At 46.7% G+C, this 20,407-nt stretch overlaps 1 long non-coding RNA gene across 1 annotated transcript in view; it reads right to left on the bottom strand.

Moving 5' to 3' along the window:
- Positions 1-1,530: 1,530 nt before the first annotated feature.
- LOC140843212 (uncharacterized) overlaps positions 1,531-20,407 on the bottom strand; it is a 37,903-nt gene continuing 19,026 nt past the window's right edge. Inside the window, exon 3 of the long non-coding RNA XR_012120814.1 lies at positions 1,531-2,971. This is a non-coding gene — a long non-coding RNA (uncharacterized lncRNA). The remainder of the gene's footprint in view (positions 2,972-20,407) is intronic.

The raw sequence follows: 20,407 nt of genomic DNA, 5'->3' as shown, positions 1-20,407 counted from the left end.
AACTTGTTATAGCAACAGAGAAAATGTGGAAGGAAAAAATGAGTAAGGCATAACCCAGGGAGGCCAGACGAGGCTGGCCCAGGGACTGGGTTTACAATCCCTATGAAGTCATCAAGGGATAAGAGCTTTAAGCAAGGTATTTTAAAAAGGGGATAAAACCAGAAGTTAATAATTTTTAAAAGTTTAGGATCTGATTTTGCACTTGGGATTTTACACAAGGGGACTAAGGTAGCAACTGTAAACCAACAGTCGTAGAGACAAAAGGCCAGAGAAAAGCTCCCCCTCAAGATGAGCTTGCAGAACAAAATTTCAAAATATGTAAAGAAGGTTGATATTAAATTAAAGTCAACAGTTAGAAGATGAACTTATTGCAGACAAAATAAATAATAATCTTAAAATGACTTGACGTAAGTGTGTTTAGAAACCCTAAAAAATGGAAAGGAAAGTTAGCATCTGCAAAAAGGAGCAAGAATGTATGAAACAAAAATAAGCCTAAATGTAACAAGAATAGATAGATATTAAAAATAAACTATTGGAAATCTTAGAAATACAATAATACAGTCATTGAAAAAAAAACTCTCAATATTTGGATGAATTCTAGACTACACATGGCCCAAGAGGAACTTAGTGAATTAGAGGCTAATACTAAGGAATATTCATAGGTATAACACAGAAAGGTAAAGACATGAAAGCTACATTAAAAAGAATAGAAGGTAAATTGAGATGTTTCAACAAACACCTAACAGGAGTGCCAGGAAAAGAGAACCAAGGGGTGGAAGAGAAGCAGTTGTCAAAAATATAAAACCAGATAATTTCCTAGAATTTCTTTAAAAAGCTAAGTTCTCAGAGTGAAAATAAAGTAAACATTGAGTTCCTGGCATCATAAATACAACTGAATCGCAGCTGGACACATGGTAATACAATTGTAGAACATCAGAGATAAAGATAAAAACTTAAGGACTACCAGAGAGAAAAGACCTTTCATCTACAGAAGAACTGACTGTAAGACTTGCAGGCCTCTTACCGAGAAAAGAGGCCAGAAAACCAGGGAGCAAATGTTTCGAAGTACTGAGTGTAAAAAAAAAAAATGGAGGGTAAAATTCCATTTGTAACCACTCACCATTAAAAATAAAATAAAACCTTTTTCAAACATGTAAACACAAGAGAGTTTATAGCAAGAGACCTGCACTGAAAGAAACACAAAGGGATATATTTCAACAAAATGAAAAGTGAACCTAAGGGGAAAAGTAGGGTGTAAAAAACAAGAATGAATGCAGAAATTGGTAAATAAGCAAACAAACAAATAAATGGCAAACTAAATTATTGACCACAAAATAATAAGAATAGCTGTAGCTATTGTGGTTTTTAAAAAGACATAAGATTTTAGACAATTTTTAAAATTCTTGTTTAGAAGGATGACAGAGATTGAATAATCCTTGAAAAAAATATTTAAGTAACTATGTATAATAAATTATGAGAAGCTACTGAAGATTATAAATACAATTTGTAGCTTGTGACATGATGCTAAAACAATATTTAGAATTAAATGTATAGACTTAAGTGAATTTATTAAAATATAGAAAATTTTAAAATAAACACATCGAGTATTTTAACTCAAAAAGGAAGAAAAAGAACAAACGAGTAAGCCCAAGGAAAGTAGCAGGAAGAAAACAATTTAAAAAGTTCAGATTTTTTAAGAGGTAAAAGTAGAGAGGTACAGCAGTCAAATTATTTCATCCATCACATCCACTTTACAGAAAAACATCTTTATATGCTATAAAAATTCATTCTAACCTTGTCAATTTTTCAAAGTCATAACTTGTACTGGTTATATCTGATCTTTTTTTTCCCCCCAGGAGGTTTGACGATGTTCTTTAGATACAGGCCTGAATGTCTGGACCAGTAGAAATTTTTGACTAATTCTTTTAGGATTCCCACCTCACTTTTACCCTCTCAACACCCAGCGAGGTGAGAACAGGGCTGTCACTGAGGGGCAGAGAGGCAGAGATCTGTCTAGGGCCTGGGAGTGGTGGGTGTCACAGCTAGACATGAAACCCATGTCTTCATTACCCAGCACCCCAGTTTTGCCATGTCTCCATAAGCCACCCCCAAGTTGCAGGGGGATTGCGAGGTATCTTCCCTTGAAATCTCTTTCCTGGAGCCAGTGCAGACCAGTCTTGTTCATGTGACCTCATTTGAGATGCCGCAGGCGACAGAGCCCTGAAGCTCCGGGGGGACCCTGCTGAGCATACGGGCTCCCCTCAGCCTCCCCTAGGGGACATGATGGATCTGAGACCCAGGAGAGCCATGCGCTCAGGACTGTCTCCATCACCTGCTGTTTGAGGCTCACCTTTGCAGGCAGACAGCAGGGAGGGACTGTTTTACAAGACCACAGTCAGCATTTTTAGGGAGCAAAAAAACCCTTGGTGAAGAAAATCATCATTTTCTGTATCTGCTGAGGCCCAGCTGTTAACTTAGTTAATATCTCCACCTACTCGGGAAGAAAGGTTAATCACTGACAACTTCTCACCAGAATGACTTGGCCCAGTATTGTGGTCATAAAACCCTGGACTGGTCAATTCCCTCCTCTGTGAAATGTCTTTCTCCGGAGAACTTCTGGAACACGGCAGACATCCAGCCATCTGAGAGGGGCATAATTAGAGCAGGGACTGGAGATGGCAGCCGGGTGCTCTGCCAGGCCTGCTCTACCACCCCTTTCCTTGGTGGGCTGCTCCCCATTTATTGAGTCGGGATGGCATCTGATGCCTGCATAAGCTCTGACCTACTGGTTCAGACCCTGGCATAGCTGTGAGGATAGTCACCAGCCCACTGAGCTGGGACTAGTAACATGTGCCCCGGAGGAGAAAGAATGATGCCCTCATTGCCTGGAGTTCCTGTGGAACGCAGGGAAGGCAGGATCAGCACGCCGTGGTCACCTCTGTCCCGTACAATTCCTTCACCCTGCCATGACCTTGGAAAAAAATGAAATGCAATTTATTAAAAAAATAATAAATCACAGGGTAGTCAGGGCTGAAAGGAATTTCTGAGCACAGCTAGTCCAACCCCCTTATTGCTCTGAGAAGGTAACTGAGGCCCGCGGTCACACAATCAGTCTGGAGCCGTCCTGAAGCTGGAAGACCACAGAGGTCAGCATCAGCTGCCTGCAGCTCACATCCAAGAGCCCCCCAGGGCAATGGGGACCAAATCTCCACTGCCCAGAGGGGAAGCCTGGCGCAGAAGAGAAAGAGCCTGGGGAGGACAGCACAGGAGAGCAGGAAGAGGCATGAGTTTGCTCAGTCCAATTGTAGCTTGATCGACTGCAAGGGGTGCAGCTGGAGTGGCTGCTGGAACCACAGCTCCCCTGAGCCCATCACTCAGTGATATGGTAATAAAGTGGCCGGGGCTGGGAAAATGCTACGAGACTCCAGAGAGCTCGGTCTCATCCCCCTGGATTATAACCTTGTCATCGACACTCCGGGGACTTGTTCTGTCCCCTTCAGCCCTGGCTCCAGAGATGAAGCAGCCGGCAGCCTTAGGCAGAGGGGGTGCTGGCTGGTGAGATTCGGCCTGACCCAGCCAAGGGATGGGAGAGAGGGAGGCAGGTGGCAGGAGAAGCTGACTCCTCCAGGTCCACACCTGCTGTAGAAGTCTGAGGACAACTCTTCTCCCTGAGCCCCAACTCCAGTGTCCACTGAGGCTTCCACTCTACACTGGGCTGTGCCATGGTGGGGACAGAGGGTAGAGAAACTGGGGGCTGGGCCTGAGGGTCCTGGAGTGCTTGGGGCATGGTCCTCACCTCCCAAAAGGTTAGCAGGTAGCAACAGTTGTGCAGTGCACTTGTTGACGCGCAGAAGACAGAAAGGGCTCTGGGGGGGTTCAGAGGGGAAGAAAAGCTTCCCGTGGGGGGTAGGGATACACAGGCTGGAAGGGTCATAATTCCATTCCTGAATCATTGCCTCGGGCTCCTGCAGGCCCCCACCCTTCTCTCCATCCTCCCCAACATGGATCAGAGAGCATCTTAAATAACAGATGGCCCTCTGTCACTGTACATGAAACTCTCCCCAGCATGCCAGCACTTCCAAGAGAAAGTCAAAATCCCATCACATAATAACAAGTCAGCCATAAATAGAAATAAAATTCTGATATGTACTACAACATGGGTAAACCTGAAATCATTATACTAAGTGAAATAAGCCTTAAACAAAAGGACAAATATTGTCTGCCTCCACTTGTATGCAGTACCTAGAATAGGCCAATTCACAGAGACAGAATGTAGGATGCTGGTTGCCAAGCAATGGAAGTGGAGAGAATGGGGGGAAGGGAGTTACTGCTTAATGGGTACAGAGTTCCTGTTTGGGAAGATTAAAAAGTTCTTGAAATGGATAGTGATGACGGTCACACAACATTGTGAATGTACTTAATACCACTGAGTTGTATGCTTAAAAATGCTTAAAATGGTAAACTGCATGTTATATATATATTACTACAATTAAAAAATAAGCCAAATTAAAGTGGACACGAACAAATGGAAACTCATCCCATGCTCCTGGCTAGGAAGAATTAATATTATCAAAATGGCCATCCTGCCTGTAGCAATATAGAGATTCGATGCAATCCCTATCAAATTACCAACAGCATTCTTCAATGACCTGGAACAAATAGTTCAAAAATTCATATGGAACCACCAAAGACCCGAATAGCCAAAGCAATCCTGAGAAGGAAGAATAAAGTTGGGGGGATCTCGCTCCCCAACTTCAAACTCTACTACAAAGCCACAGTAATGAAGACAATCTGGTACTGGCACAAGAACAGACCCACAGACCAGTGGAACAGAATAGACTCCAGACATTAACCCAAACATATATGGTCAATTAATATACAATAAAGGAGCCATGGATATACAATGGGGAAATGACAGCCTCTTCAACAGATGGTGCTGGCAAAACTGGACAACTACATGTAAGAGAATGAAACTGGATCACTGTCTAACCCCATACACAAAAGTAAATTTGAAATGGATCAAAGACCTGAATGTAAGCCATGAAACCATAAAACTCTTAGAAAAAAACATAGGCAAAAATCTCTTGGACATAAACATGAGCAACTTCTTCGTGAACATATCACCCTGGGCAAGGGAAACAAAACCAAAAATGAACAAGTGGGACTATATCAAGCTGAAAAGCTTCTGTACAGCAAAGGACACCATCAATAGAACAAAAAGGCATCCTACAGTATGGGAGAATATATTCATAAATGATATATCCAATAAGGGGTTGACATCCAAATTATATAAGAAGCTCACACACCTCAACAAACAAAAAGCAAATAATCCAATTAAAAAATGGGCAGAGGAGCTGAATAGACAGTTGTCCAAAGAAGAAATTCAGATGGCCAACAGGCACATGAAAAGATGCTCCACATCGCTAATTATCAGAGAAATGCAAATTAAAACCACAATGAGATATCACCTCACATCAGTTAGGATGGCCACCATCCAAAAGACAAACAACAACAAATGTTGGCAAGGCTGTGGAGAAAGGGGAACCCTCTACACTGCTGGTGGGAATGTAAATTAGTTTAACCATTGTGGAAAGCAATACGGAGGTTCCTCAAAAAGCTCGAAATAGAAATACCATTTGACCTAGGAATTCCACTCCAAGGAATTTACCCTAAGAATGCAGGATCCCAGTTTGAAAAAGACAGATGCACCCCTATGTTTATCGCAGCACTATTTACAACAGCCAAGAAATGGAAGCAACTTAAGTGTCCATCAGTAGATGAATGGAAAAAGAAGATGTGGTACATATACACAATGGAATATTATTCAGCCATAAGAAGAAAACAAATCCTACCGTTTGCAACAACATGGATCGAGCTAGAGGGTATTATGCTCAGTGACATAAGCCAGGTGGAGAAAGACAAGTACCAAATGATTTCACTCATATGTGGAGCATAAGAACAAAGAAAAACTGAAAGAACAAAACAGCAGCAGAATCACAGAACCCAAGAATGGACTAACAGTTACCAAAGGGAAAGGGACTGGGGAGGATGGGTGGGAAGGGAGGGATAAGGGGTGGGGAAAAAGAAAGGGGGCATCACGACTAGCATGTATAATGTCAGGGGGTGCACAGGGAGGGCTGTGCAACACAGAGAAGACAAGTAGTGACTCTACAGCATCTTACAATGCAGATGGACAGTAACTGTAATGGGGTTTGTGGGGGGGACTTGGTGAAGGGGGGAGCCTAGTAAACATAATGTTCTTCATGTAATTGTAGATTAATGATACCAAAATAAAAAAATAAAAGAAATATTTAAGATGAAAAAAAAACCAATCCATCACGCACTGCCATGCAAGTCCCCTGCCACCTCTCCCTATTTTCAAGAGCATGTACCTAGAACAAGGGGACAGCCAGAAATCTTGATGGGCTCAGGTAATGCTGCCGCAAGCATGTGTCCCATCCCCTGAATGATCCTCTGTCCCGCCACTGCAAACTGCTCTCCGCCTCCTATGGGCACCATGCCTTGTGGTTTCTCTGTGTCTTTGCACATGCTGTTCCTTTGCCCTGGAATTCCAGCTTTCCCTTTCTCTTCCCAACTATGCCAGCTGGTTCCTCAAGACTCCACTTATGTGCCACCCTCTCTGTGAATTCTCCCCAACCATGATCCCTACACAAGTAGAGTTAGATCCACCCTCTTCTGCTTGTGTAAGGACCGCAGTGGGAAAGAATCCACATCTCCTGTGATGTCCACATTGAAGTACCCATGCTGACATGCACTGAATTTGTGGGTGCGTAAGATGATGCACTCTCTTGAAGTGGGGCTGAGTGCGGCAGCCCGAGGCCTCACAGCAAAGGCTCCAGGGTCACTTCCTGCAGGTATTCTTAACTAAAGTAACAACAACAGCCACATCACTGGTCAGAGGGAGAATATGGGTTATTTCCCCAGCATTTTCTGTTTGAATGTAAGCAGTGGCTCAAAAGCAGTGGAGGCATTGCTGCAACATTAGGGTCAGGCTTAATATTAACTTCCCAAGAGAAGGCAGTGATATTTTGGTCCAACAGTAACTGAGGAAAAAAAAGAAGATAGGACTTGAAGAAAATCAGAAGAGCAGTTACAACTGCAGCTACCCCATCTCTCTAGGTGAATGTTTAAGTGGCCCCAACTAGAATAATTTAAAGCATGGATATTAGCTTGGGAAATTTTTATGGTCTAGAAAAATGATGATCCACCAATTAAGATCTGGTTTCCTATTCTATTCCAGTATAGAGGATACTGAATTTACATAAATAAAAATCACATTGATTATATAGACACATAAACACATATATATGACTAAAAATAGTTCAATTTTTTGAATCCTTATAAAATCACAGTGAGACTTACACATCTTATATATCAGTCAGTGCAATACTTTTCTGTTTATGTCCCTGTTTCTTCATCTAGACTGTGAATTCCTTGAGGGCAGGTCCTTTTGTATGTGGTCCTAGCCCAATAGAGTTTGGCACATAAAAGGAAGTAAGTAAATGTCTTCTTTATAAATTAATGAGTTATTCTTAGTTTCTCCAGCACTTAGCACAGTACGTGGGTCATAACCAAAGCTGAATATATTCTGGGAAAAGGAAGGACCTGACACTGACACATTCTGCTCAATTGTGAACTGGTCCTACCACCGATGTACGGCCAGCACTGGGAGAAGCACAAGTTGCTGCACACAGGAGAGCTGTTGTATCCTTGCTCACTAGTCTGCCAGCTGGGGTGGATGGATGGAAGGTGAGGAATCCCAGAACTTTCTTACATTACTGAGAGGCCACACTTGCTGGGTTCTGAGGCCTTGAAGGCTGATACAGGAGCTGGACCAAACTCTCCATGAGCCACGAGTAACTCAAAATCTTCAGTTTGAGATGATGAAATCCAATTGAAGTTTCAGGAAGAAACTTTTGCAATAACAACACTCATAATGGTAAAAAAAAAAAAAAAAAAAAGTCCGGCAATTCGAATGCCTCTTGAAAGAAAAATGGATACATGAGGATAGAATCATTCCATAGAATTCTGGACTGCAATGAAATGGGAGAAATCACAGCTATATACAATAGTATAGACGAATCTTAACAACATAATGTTGTGCAAAAGAAGTGAATCTCATAAGAAAAGATCAGTGAAAATAAGAGCTAGTTCTTTGAAAAGATTTTTAAAATTGACAAACCTTTAGCCAGACTCATCAAGAAAAAAAAGAGAGGGGCCAAATAAATAAAATCAGAAATGAAAGAGAAGTTACAACTGATACCACAAAAATACAAAAGGTCACAAGAGCCTACTACAAATGATTACACACCAACCAATTGGACAACCTAGAAGAAATGGATGAATTACTAGAAACACACAATCCTATCTTCCAAGACTGAATCATAAAGAAATAGAAAATCTGAATAGGCTGATTATTAGTAATGAGATTGACTTAGTAATAAAAAAAATTCCAACAAACCAAACTCCAGGACCAGATGACTTCACTGGCAAATTCTAACAAACGGTCAAAGATATACTATCTTTCCTCACATTATTCCAAAAAATATAAGAGGAGGAAATACTTCCAAACTCACTTTCCAAGGCCAGCATTACATTACCCTGATACCAAAACTAGACAAAGACAACACAAAAAAGAAAATTACAGGCCAATATTCCTGATGAATATAGATGCGAAAATCCCCAAAAAGATATTAGCAAACTGAATTCAGCAATACATTAAAAGAATCATATACCATGATCAAGTGGGATATATTCCAGGGGTGCAAGGATGATTCAACACCCACAAATCAATCAATGTGATACACCACATTAACAAAAGGAAGAATAAAAATCATATGATCATCTCAATAGATGCAGAAAAAGCATTTGACAAAATTCAACACCTATTTATGATAAAAACTCTCAACAATGTATATATAGAGGGAACATATTTCAACATAATAAAGGCCACGTATGACAAACCCACAGCTAACATCATACTCAATGGTGAAAACCTGAAAGCTTTTCCTCTAAGGTCAGGAACCAAACAAGGATGCCCACACTCACCACTTTTATTCAACATAGGGTATTGGAAGTTCTAGCCAGAAAATTAGGCAAGAAAAATAAATAAAAAGGTATCCAAATCAGAAAGGAAAAATTAAAACCATCACTATTTGTAGATAACATGATTCTACATATAGAAAACCCTAAAGATGCCATCAAAAACTATTAGAACTAATAAATGAATTCAGTAAAGTCACAGGATACAAAATCAATGTCCAGAAGTCTGTTGCATTTCTGTACACCAATAACAAACTCAGAAAGAGAAATTAAGAAAATTCCATCCCCAATTATATCAAAAAGAATAAAATACCTAGGAATAAATTAACCAAGGTACTGAAAGACCTATAATCTGAAAACTACAAGACATTGATGAAAGAAATTGAAGAAGATGCAAATAAATACAAAGATATAATGTGCTTATGGGATGCAAAATCAATGTTACAATGTTCAGACTACACAAAACAATCAACAGATTAAATGTAAACTCTATCAAACTCCACTGGCATTTTCATGGAAGTAGAACAGATAATCCTAAAATTTGTATTTGTATGAAGCCACAGAGCCTCCTAAGTATCAATCTTGAAAAAGAAGAACAAAACCGGAAGTATTGCATTCCCCAGCTTCAAACTATACTACAGGGCCATAGTAATCAAAGCAGTATGGTACTGGAACAAAAACAGACACAGAGATCAATGAAATAGAAGAGAAAACCCAGAACTAAACCCACACATATACAATCAATTAATCCATGACAAAGGAGCCAAGAATACATGATCGGGAAATGACAATCTCTTCAATAAACAGTGTTGGGAAAATTGGACAAGCTACATGCAAAAGAATGAAACTGGGGCACTATCTTAACACCATATACAAAAATGAACTCAAAATGGATTAAAGAAGAATGTAAGACCTGAGACCATGAAACTCCTAGAAGAAAACAGAGGCTGTAAGCTCCTTGATGTCCATCTTAAGGATACTTTTTTGGACCTAAGTCCCGAGGCAGGAGCAAGAAACGCAAAAATAAGCGAATGAGACTACGTCAAACTACAAGGTTTTGCACAGTGAGGGAAACTGTCAACAAAATGAAAAGGCAACCCTGCTAAGTGGGAGAAAATATCTGTGAATTATGTATCTGACAAAGAGCTAATATCCAAAATATGTAAAGAACTCATATAACTCGATAGCAAAAAAACAAACAATCCAATTTAAAAATGGGCAGATCTGAAAAGGCACTTCCAAAGAAGATACACAGATGAGCAACAGATACATGACAAGATGCTCAACGTCAATAATCGTCAGGAAATGAAAATCAAAACCACAGTGAGATTTTACCTCACACCTATCAGAATGGCTATTATTAAAAACCCAAGAAATAAGTGTTGGTGAGGATGTAGAGAAAAGGGAACTCTCATGCACTGTTGGGATGAATCCTCAAGCACCTGCTCAGTGGGAATGTAAACTGATACAGCCACTGTGGAAAACAGTGTGGAGTTTCCTCAAAAAAGTAAAAACTACCATATGATTCAACAATTCCACGTCTTGGTATTTATCTAAAGACAAAAAAACACTAACCCTAAAAACATGTAAGCACCCCTATGTTCATTGCAGCATTATTTACAATAACCAAAATATGGAAGCAACCCATGTGTCCATCAATAGATGAATAAAGATGTGGTACATATACAATGGAATATTACTCACCCATAAAAAAATAGTAAAATATTTGTGATAACATGAAAGGACCTTAAGGGTGTTATTAAGCTAAGTGAAATAAGTCAGATGGAGAAAGACAAATACCATACTATTTCACCAATATATGAAATCTAAAAAATAAAATGAACAAAACAGAATAAAACGAGACTCATAGATAGAGAGAACAGGCTGGTGGTTGCCAGAGGAGAGAGGGGTTGGGGACAGTGAGAGAAATGGGTGAAGGAGATCAAGAGATACAAACTTCCAGGTATAAAATAAATAAATCATGGGGATATAATGTACAGTACTGGAAATATAGACAATAATATTGAATAAACTTCATATAGTGACAGATGATAACTAGACTTCTTATGGTGATCATTTTGTAATATATATGTGTCAAATCACTATGTCGTATACCTGAAATTAATATAATATTATGTTAATCATAATTTTTTTATATCATTAATGTACAATTACTTGAACATTATGGTTACTAGACTCCCCCCATTATCAAGTCCCCCCCACAATCCCCATTACAGTCACTGTCCATCAGCGTAGTAGGATGCTATAAAATCACTACTTGTCTTCTCTGTGCTATCCTGCCTTCCCTGTGCCCCACCCCTCGCTACATTATGTGTGCTAATTGTAACGCCCCCTTTTCCCTTTATCCCTCCCTTCCCACGCATCCTCCCCAGTCCCTTTCCCTTTGGTAACTGTTAGTCCATTCTTGGGTTCTGTGATTCTGCTGCTGTTTTGTTCCTTCAGTTTTCCTTTGTTCTTATACTCCACAGATGAGTGAAACCATTTGGTACTTGTCTTTCTCCGCCTGGCTTATTTCACTGAGCATAATACCCTCCAGCTCCATCCATGTTGTTGCAAATGGTAGGATCTGTTTTCTTCTTTTTATGGCTGATAATATTCCATTGTGTGTATGTACCACATCTTCTTTATCCATTCATCTACTGATGGACACTTAGGTTGCGTCTATACCTTGGCTATTGTAAATAGTGCTGTGATAAACATAGGGGTGCATATGACTTTTTGAATCTGAGAAGTTGTTTTCTTTGCATAAATTCCTAGGAGTGGAATTCCTGGGTCAAATGGTATTTCCATTTTTAGTTTTTTGAGGAACCTCCATACTGCTTTCCACAATGGTTTAACTAATTTACATTCCCACCAGCAGTGTAATAGGGTTCCCTTTTCTCCACAGCCTCGCCAACATTGTCATTGTTTGTTTGTCTTTTGGATGGTGGTGATCCCTACTGGTGTATCCAAAACTGGATTTTGTGGTGTACACAAAAGTGTATGGGGTTAGACAATAATCCAGTTTCATTCTCTTACATGTAGCTGTCCAGTTTTGCCAACACCAACTGTTGAAGTGGCTGTCATTTCCCCATTGTATATCCATGGCTCCTTTATTGTATATTAATTGACCAATATGCTTGGGTTTATATCTGGGCTGTCTATTCTGTTCTACTGCTCTGTGGGTCTGTTCTTGTGCCAGTACCAAATTGTCTTCATTACTGTGGCTTTGTAGTAGAGCTTGAAGTCAGGGAGCGTAGTTCCCCCTGCTTTATTCTTTCTTCTCAGGATTGCTTTCGCTATTCGGGGTCTTTTGTGGTTCCATATGAATTTTAGAACTATTTGCTCTAGTTCATTGAGGAATGCTGTAGATATTTTGATAGTGCATTGAATTTATAGATTGCTTTAGGCAGGATGGCCATTTTGACAATATTAATTCTTCCTAGCCAAGAGCATAGGATGAATTTTCATTTTTTAGTGTTCTCTTTAATTTCTCTTAAGAGTGTCTTGTAGTTTTCAAGGTATAGGTCCTTCACTTCCTTGGTTAGGTGTATTCCTAGGCATTTTATTCTTTTTGATGCAATTATGAATGGAATTGTTTTCCTGATTTCTCTGGGCATATAGAGATTAGAGGTTATTTGTTATTGCAGCATAACCTAGTTTGTCCTCTTTAGTGTATAGGAATGCAACAGATTTCTGTGTATTAATTTTGTATCCTGCAACTTTGCTGAATTCAGATATTAGATCTAGTAGTTTTGGAGTGGATTCTTCAGGGTTTTTTATGTAGAATATCATGTCATCTGCAAACAGGGACAGTTTAACTTCTTCCTTGCCAATCTGGATGCCTTTTATTTCTTTGTGTTGTCTCATTGCCATGGCCAGGACCTCCAGAACTATGTTGAATAAAAGTGCAGAGAGTGGGCATCCTTGTCTTGTTCCTGATCTTAAAGGAAAAGCTCTCAGCTTCTCGCTGTTAAGTATAATGTTGGCTGTGGGTTTGTCCATAACTTAAAAAAAAAAAAAGATTGCTCATAACATGATACCCTTTCTATGAAGTTCAAAAACAACTAAAATAAAAATATACTGTTTCGGCAACCACAGATACATGGTTATGGTTATAGCATGGGTATGTCACCCAACCTCAGCGAGACTTCTGGCTCTCCCTTCTTTCTAGATCCATGCCCTCTTGAAATCAGGGATAGCCTTGGGAAGGGCTTTGGCCAGCGAAATGTCTCCAAAGTACTCAGTGCTACTTTGGGCAGAAACAGCTAAGAACTGGTGCATTTTTTCTCCTCCCTTGACAAAGCAAACTCCAGAACTTAGTATTGGATAGCAGTGTCATAGAATGGTGGCTGCAGCATGCCCACGTCCCACGTCTGCAATGGGCACTCCATGTGGGGTGCACGACACTTACAGAACAGCCCAGCAGGGTGCACAGGGGTCTCCAACCAGCTGGGCCTCGGACCCTGCTCTAGACCTTGACTCCACAGAGGCTCAGAGAGGGCTGGGGCATGTTCAGGGCACCACAGTACCAAGGAAGCCCAGGGCCCTGGATGGCCGGGGGTAGAGATGAGCTTTAAGGAGGGGCTGGTGCTTTGAGCAAGAGGAACATGAAGCTTCCTGGAGGGGGGAAGACATACATGAGGGGTCCTCAAGGCAGGGAGGGTTTGAATAGGCTGAGAAGGGGAGGGCCCAGAGCAGGACATGCTTAGGAGATGGCTGGGGGGGGGACATCCTGATGGGCGTCTTGGTGGGCACTTTGGGCCAGACCCCAGAGAACTGACACCCAGCTGAGGGGGAGGGTCCCCTACTGAGCTCCCACACACCACCTGGCACGGAGCCCCTTCCTGGCACCCGCTCTCAGACCGAGAGGGGAACTCCTCCGCTAGCCTAACAGCGTGGGAATGGGGGAGGCAGGTCTCGGCCTCCCCTGCCCACCGTCAGACAGGTGCCCTCAGGGGAGAGCCCGCTCTCTCCTGCAGTCTTCTTGGGCCGGCCATGCCCCTGGCTAGGCCTCACCCCACCTCGGAGCACTGGCAGGTGCAGGTGGCACCGACCCAGGAGGGCCACGCCAGCTGCCCCTCCTGAGCAGGGGCTCCAGGGGCTCCAGCGTTGGCTGGGAGCAGGCTATTTCTAGGCACTCCACGGCAGCGAGCTGGCTCCCAAATGCCGGCGAGTCAGTCCCATGCTGTTCTCACTTTTAGCTCTTGCAGGGACTGATTCTCACTCCCTGCATGCTCCGATTACCAGGGTGACCCGAGCAGCTGCTGCAAGTCATCTCCTCAGCCACAGGCGCGCGGCATGAGACGAGGCTGCGGACGGCCTTCCCCCCATCTCTCTGAGCCCGGCACCTCCCAGCCACTCTGGTGCCCGTCATGTCCAGGGAATCCGGAGGCAGGACCTGGGGGACCCTGCGGGGAGCTGGTGGGCTTTGTTGGCTAAATCAGCTTAAGGAATGTGGTGCTTCATGGGGTGTGAGGAACACTCCAGGCACCCCACCTGCCTCAGCCCTCTGCACAAGGACACACCCTATGCGAGGTGGTCAGCGTATCAGTCACACACTGAGAAGGGGAACTCGTTAAGAAGAGCCCCACAGTCCCCTTGACAGGAGTCAGAAACTCAGATATTTTCAGGGGTCTTAGCAGGTGCCAGGAATGAAATGCTCTGCTTGGCATGCAAATGGTTCCTGCCACCCTTCAACCCTGCAGAGCGATATGCGCACACTGTGTGGACAGGTCTTCCAGTTTTTTAAAAGAACTTTAAAATTCAAACTCTGTTGTGGAATCTCCCAGGTTTTAAATGTTGGCAACCAGGTCAAACTTTAAAAGAACATTGTGTGGTTTAAACAAAACACATCCAGGAACCGTGCCCGATCCATGGGGCAGAGATGGGAGTGGGTGTTAACAGCGGGGCCTGATTTCCAAGGCCTCCTCTGCCCTGTGCCAAGGTGTGCCCCCACGAGAGTTACCCCCGTATTGGGGAGAGCAGGCCTCGGGACCCCGGACTCCAAAGGACAGGGTGTTGAGTTTTGGGCTCATCCAGCATTGTTTACATGGTGGTCCAGGGAAACTAGTTCCTAGAGCTGCTAACATGTTCCTCACTAATGGCCAAACACTACTGTTCCACAGAACGTGGTTCTGAAAGCGTGGCTCACCACACTAACCTACCCATTCCGCAGACCTGACAGCCCAGAATGAAGGTGGAGAGGGGGACGAAGGGGAAGCTGGGACCAGCAGGTGGCTTTGTCCAATGGCAGCGGGAGCCACCACAGGGTTTTAGGCCAGGAGGGACGTGGTGGACCGAAAGGCAAGAGTCAGTGCGTGGACAGCAGATGGCCGGAGGCTGGAGGCAAGGACATTGGCGCAGAGTGGACGGTCCCAGAGGCATTCAGGAGGCGGAACAGACGGTCAGGACTTGGCACTGGAAGGCTGGGGGACCTCCAGGGGAGGTAGGAGGCGAGAACAAGGCCACGCGATGGACTGCGTGGTCAGAGCCCAGACTGAGGCTCTGGGCTCCAGGGGAGGGGAACTCAGGGCCCAGCTCCACGTGCCCTGCCCCACTGCCCCTCTATCCGGGAGCCAGGCTCACCTGGGGTTCCCATGGCAACCATGGGAGAAGAGCAGCCAGCGCCTGAGCCAGCAGTGGGGGAGAAGACGGTTGGTCGGTCACAGAGGGTGCTGCTGACCTGTGGGCCCCGGGGGTTCAGAACCTGGCCACCCCTTCCCCCAGGCAGCTGGCAGCGGCAGCAGGGCCCTCCCTGCCCCTGCCCTACAGGGTTCCTGCCCCACGGCCCAGTTAGGAGGGTGGTCCAAGTTCCTGCCGCTGTAGTGAGGCCCAGCGGCGCTCCGGCTCCAGGCTTCTGCCCACCGCCTTCCTGCAGCCCTGGGCACCGCCTGAAAGAGGAAAGGCGGGGGCGATTCCCATGGCCGTCTCCCCTGCTGCCCTCACGGCCACAAGGCTAATTTTAGCCCTGACATCAGGCTGCAGCCAAGGGTGGAAAGGGCTGCGTCTGCCCAGCTATAAACGCAGGCCCTGGGTCCCAGGGGGAGGGCCCAATGGCTGGCAGTGCCCACCCCCCAGACAAGCAGAACAGCTCAGCTTAGCAGGCCCCCCTGACACTCCCACCCTACCAACACCCCCCACGGGGTCCTTCTGCTCTCACCAGGACTCTCCCAAACATCCACACCCTCAGCCAGACTCACAGGCCCTGCAGGGGCTGGGCCGCCCACTTTCTGGTTAACTCACTGCTCTGGGCTCTCTCCCCAGCCAGGTTAGGGTGGTTAGTAGTCAGCTCCCCTCACCCCACTCAGAGACAACATTCTATACTACCTCTGTTTACATAGTTAGGGTGCTTCCAGCGATCCCAGAACCACATGCTAAAATCCCATCTTGTGGCTCAGATCAAATATCACCTCCTCCATGAAGCCCCCCCCCCACCCCTTATTGAGAACTAAATCCCCCCTCCTCTGTGCATGCTGAGCTCCTTGTGGTCCTGTATGTCACTATGTTTTGGACATACTGTCTCCCGCGTGAGATTCGACCTCGCCAGAGCAGAGACGGAGTCTTGTTCACCCGCTTCCTCGTGAACCCAGGGCTGTGCTCAGCATACAGCCAGCATTGCTGGGGCCCAAGTGAGGGGCTGGGGGCGAGCGTGGCCTCTGGCAAGAGGGGTGAGGCTGCTGACCCCGGCTCAGTCGCTGGCTGGCCGTGCGGTCACGGCCCCCTGGCCCCGCTGCCACCCTGTTCTGAGGAAGGCAGCCCACTCCCGGGCCCCGTGGCTCCCTCTGGCTCCCTCTGGAGCGGGCATGGACGCCAAGGCCGAAGAGGAGACCTAGGGGACAGAGGAGGAGCAGGCGAGGAGTAGAAGGAGCGGCACCGCCCCCGGGGGGGACGAGGGGCCCTGGAAGGGCCACAGCCCAGGGAGCACTTGCCCTCCCCCGGAGGTCAGTGGCGGCTCGGCTGCGGGAAGGCGGCCCCCTGAGCACAGCCGTGGGCACTGCGAAGGAAAGACACCCCCAGGTGTGCAGGCTGCGGCGAGCAGGGCGGCCCAGCCCAAGCTCCAGCTCGGCAGAGGGACAGAGAGCTGCCTAGGGCCTCTGTTCGCTGACCCACGGAGAAGGGTCTGGATAAGCCAGCCTGGGACAAGGCCCCATGTCCTCTCCGGTGGGTGCCAGAGAGCTCCGTGCCCACAGGCCGTGGCCTCCACTGTCCAGTCCTGTGCAAGGACCCTGCAGCCTAACCAGCTAGGCTAGGGGCTGGGGGCGTGCTGGGCTGAGGCTGGATATGTGGAGGCCAGGACTGGCCGGGCTAGGCTCCTCTCTGGGCCTCAGCTTGCCCTGTGTGAGCTCCTGAGGGCAGAGCCGGGGCTGGCTCCCCTGTCTCCGGGTCTGAGAGCTCCCACAGGCAGGGCAGATGCCCGGCCTGACACAGATGCACGTCCTCCCTCCCTCAGGGGCCAGGAGGCCTGGGGTGGAGCTCGCTGAGGAATAACCACCCTGCCCTTCCCTGCCCCCCCTGCAGGCAGCAATCCCCCAAAAGAGCCACTTCTCCGGGAGACAGGGCCCAGGTGGCAGCCAGTGGTCATAAAGCCATCTCAGAAAGGCCCCTGACGGCCAAGCCTAAGTGCCCGTGCCTGCGTGAGTAGCAGAGCCAGTGAATTACCGCTGAGGGCTGACGCCCCCACCTCCACTCTGTATTTATATCCACCTTGGTGCCTGAAAATGGATATTTATGCATTTTCAGTATGCAGGGCAAACGCTCCATCACCCAGCACTGAGCGGCTGTGGCGCATCACACCGGCCCTGCCAAGACATTCCTCTGCCACCTGGTGTACCAACTTGGGGGCTTCCAAGTGAGGCCTGGACCCTGAGCCCCTACAGAGCCCCGGCTGCCACCTGAAGCACCCCCTGCTCCAGGGGGAAGTAGAGGGCAGAAAGGGCCAGGCCAGCCTCCTCTGGTTGCCCTGCTCCCTCCAGGCCAGCAGCCCAGGCCCCTAGAGGTTGGGGGGCCCTGGCAGGGCCAGGTCCCGCCCACCCCCACGTCCCCAGGCTCGTGACTCCCTTCTGACCAGGTCGCCTCGCAGAGCCGGTTGTCTCCCCATCTCTCTTGTATCTCGTCCCAAAAGCTCTGCTTCGTCCTGTTCTGAGTCTCTCTCTAACCCCCTCTCAGCGCCCCGGGACCGCCGGCCTCCCCGGCTCAGTCTCTCACATCTTCCTCTGCCTCCTTCCTACAGTCTCTCCTCCTCTCATCTCCAATTCCCAATGCCTCCCCGACATTGTCTTGGGGCTGAGGTCGTGCCAGGGGCGTGAGGAGCTGTCCTGGTGCTCGGTCCCGTCTCCCACAAGCAGGCCCTGAGCCAAAGCGGGGCTTCAGGCGAGATGTTCTGGGGACAGATTTCCACTCAGTGGAAGCAAGCGGAAGATGGAGTGAGTTCCCCACCCCCAGGGCTGTGCAGAGGGTCCCCACAGGAGGTTTCTGCCTCAGCCCGAACCCCTAACCCTAAAGGGCCCATCTGGTTTGGGATTGGGGCTGAGTGACAGGGTGCCTGAGCTCTGTCAGGAATGGTAAGAATTAATTAAATGTGTCCTCAACTCCTGTCTCTTCACTTCCCCAGGGAATTAACTAGTCCCAGCACCTCAGGCCTTGTTAGATTCCAAGAGAAACATAACACTTGTGCACTCTGTTGCATGTTGGCGTGCACACGGGCGTCTCTGCACACAAAGGCACACAAAGCGTCCACAGGGCACATCGTGCCGCCATGTTTCTGCGAATCTGGTCTGCGGCCTCATAGGTGACGTGCACACATTTGTGTACAATCCCACCTGCCCTCCTGGGTCTGGGGACCGTGTCGGGATGTTTGTGTGAATTCGCACAGGAGTCTCCTGATGTGGCTGTGGGTCTACATTCCACATGGGCGTCGGTATGCGTACAGTGTTTATCTTCGCATTTGAGTCGGCTTCTGTGTGTACACATCTCTACTGAATCTGTGTGCTTGCACAGAGTGCCTGGGTAGCGTGCATTCCCGTGCAAGTCTGTTGGGATGGAGTCACTTATGTCTTTGTGCTCTGCCTGTGTGTGCATATACCTATGTGTACATCTAACAGTGCGCATGCACTGTTGGACAAGTGTGTCTGTGTGCACGTGTGCTATGTGTGTCTGCATATACACACACCCTGGCCATCATGCACATACATCTCCTTGCTGGCTCCCCAGAGCCAGCAGCCTGGTCCCCAGCAAGAGCCATTGCACCACCTTTCTGGGTGATGACAGTGGAGGCAGTGACAGCATGGGTGGCAGGAGGTAGGAAGGTGCAGGTGATGCAGGGGAAGGCGTTCAGTCATGAGACCACCTTCCTTGCTGGTCTGGGAGCTGGTGCCACTAATTGTGGCCTTGGTAAGCAGCTCCCCAGGGAAGGGCTGCTGCCGGAGTGCAGCTCTCTCCCTCCTCTGGGACTCCTTCCCCCTCCCCAACCACCTACCTGAGACACTACAGAAGCAGCAGGGAGGAGGAGAGGCGGGTGTAGCAATGCCCAGTCCAGGAGACCTGGGTTGCCCACCTGCCTGCCCAGGAAGTCCACCTTTTAAGTGTTCCTCAATGTTAGGGCACAGTCTCCAAAAGCCCTCTGGGAATCCAAGTGTGCTTCTGGGAAAAGGAAGGCCTACACACCCTGACAATTCCCTCCACAAACAATGAGCATGCATCTGTAAAGCGAGCACTAGGCGAGGAGTCAGGAGGGCTGGCTGGCAATTCCAGCACCGTGTAACCTTGGGCAAGTCCCTAGACGTCTCTGGGCCTTGGTTCCTTTGTCTGTAAAGTAAGGGAAGAGGGCTAGAGCCACTTTTCTCACAGATTAGTGCCTGCATCACTGGTGAGACACAAGACTCTTCAGATAGTACACAGAGATGGCATCTGCCATTTTAATGATGTGTCTAGTTTCACGTATATATTCTCACATATGTATGTGTATGTGTGTTTAGCAAGCATAACAGAACCCTGATTTCACAAGTATTGCTTAAGACAAGGCTAAAACACACATTTAAACTTTAAAAGTGAGCCAGTTTAAAGAAAAAATGTTAAATAAATGCGAGTAAAGGCTGGTATCTGAGTATGACAGTCCTGGTAGAAGTTGACAAATGACTGCAGTCCTAAGCCAGAGGGTCTCTGAGGCCCCTCCATCTCTGAAAGGCAATGAGATCAGGGCCCCAGACCCCGTGAAATGGGAAATACCCAAACTGTACCCGGCTCCCACCTTGCCTTCACCATCACCAAGATAGGCCGTCATGTGGAAGTGCCCCTACATGTGACCCCTTGGGGTGATTCAGGCCTGATCAGGCTGGGGAAAGGG

The sequence above is a fragment of the Manis javanica genome, chromosome 8 (assembly GCF_040802235.1).
Source record: "Manis javanica isolate MJ-LG chromosome 8, MJ_LKY, whole genome shotgun sequence".
In the NCBI taxonomy this organism is placed as follows: Eukaryota; Metazoa; Chordata; class Mammalia; order Pholidota; family Manidae; genus Manis; species Manis javanica.
Note: the sequence above shows the minus strand (reverse complement) of the source record. Positions and strands in the feature narration are given on the sequence as shown.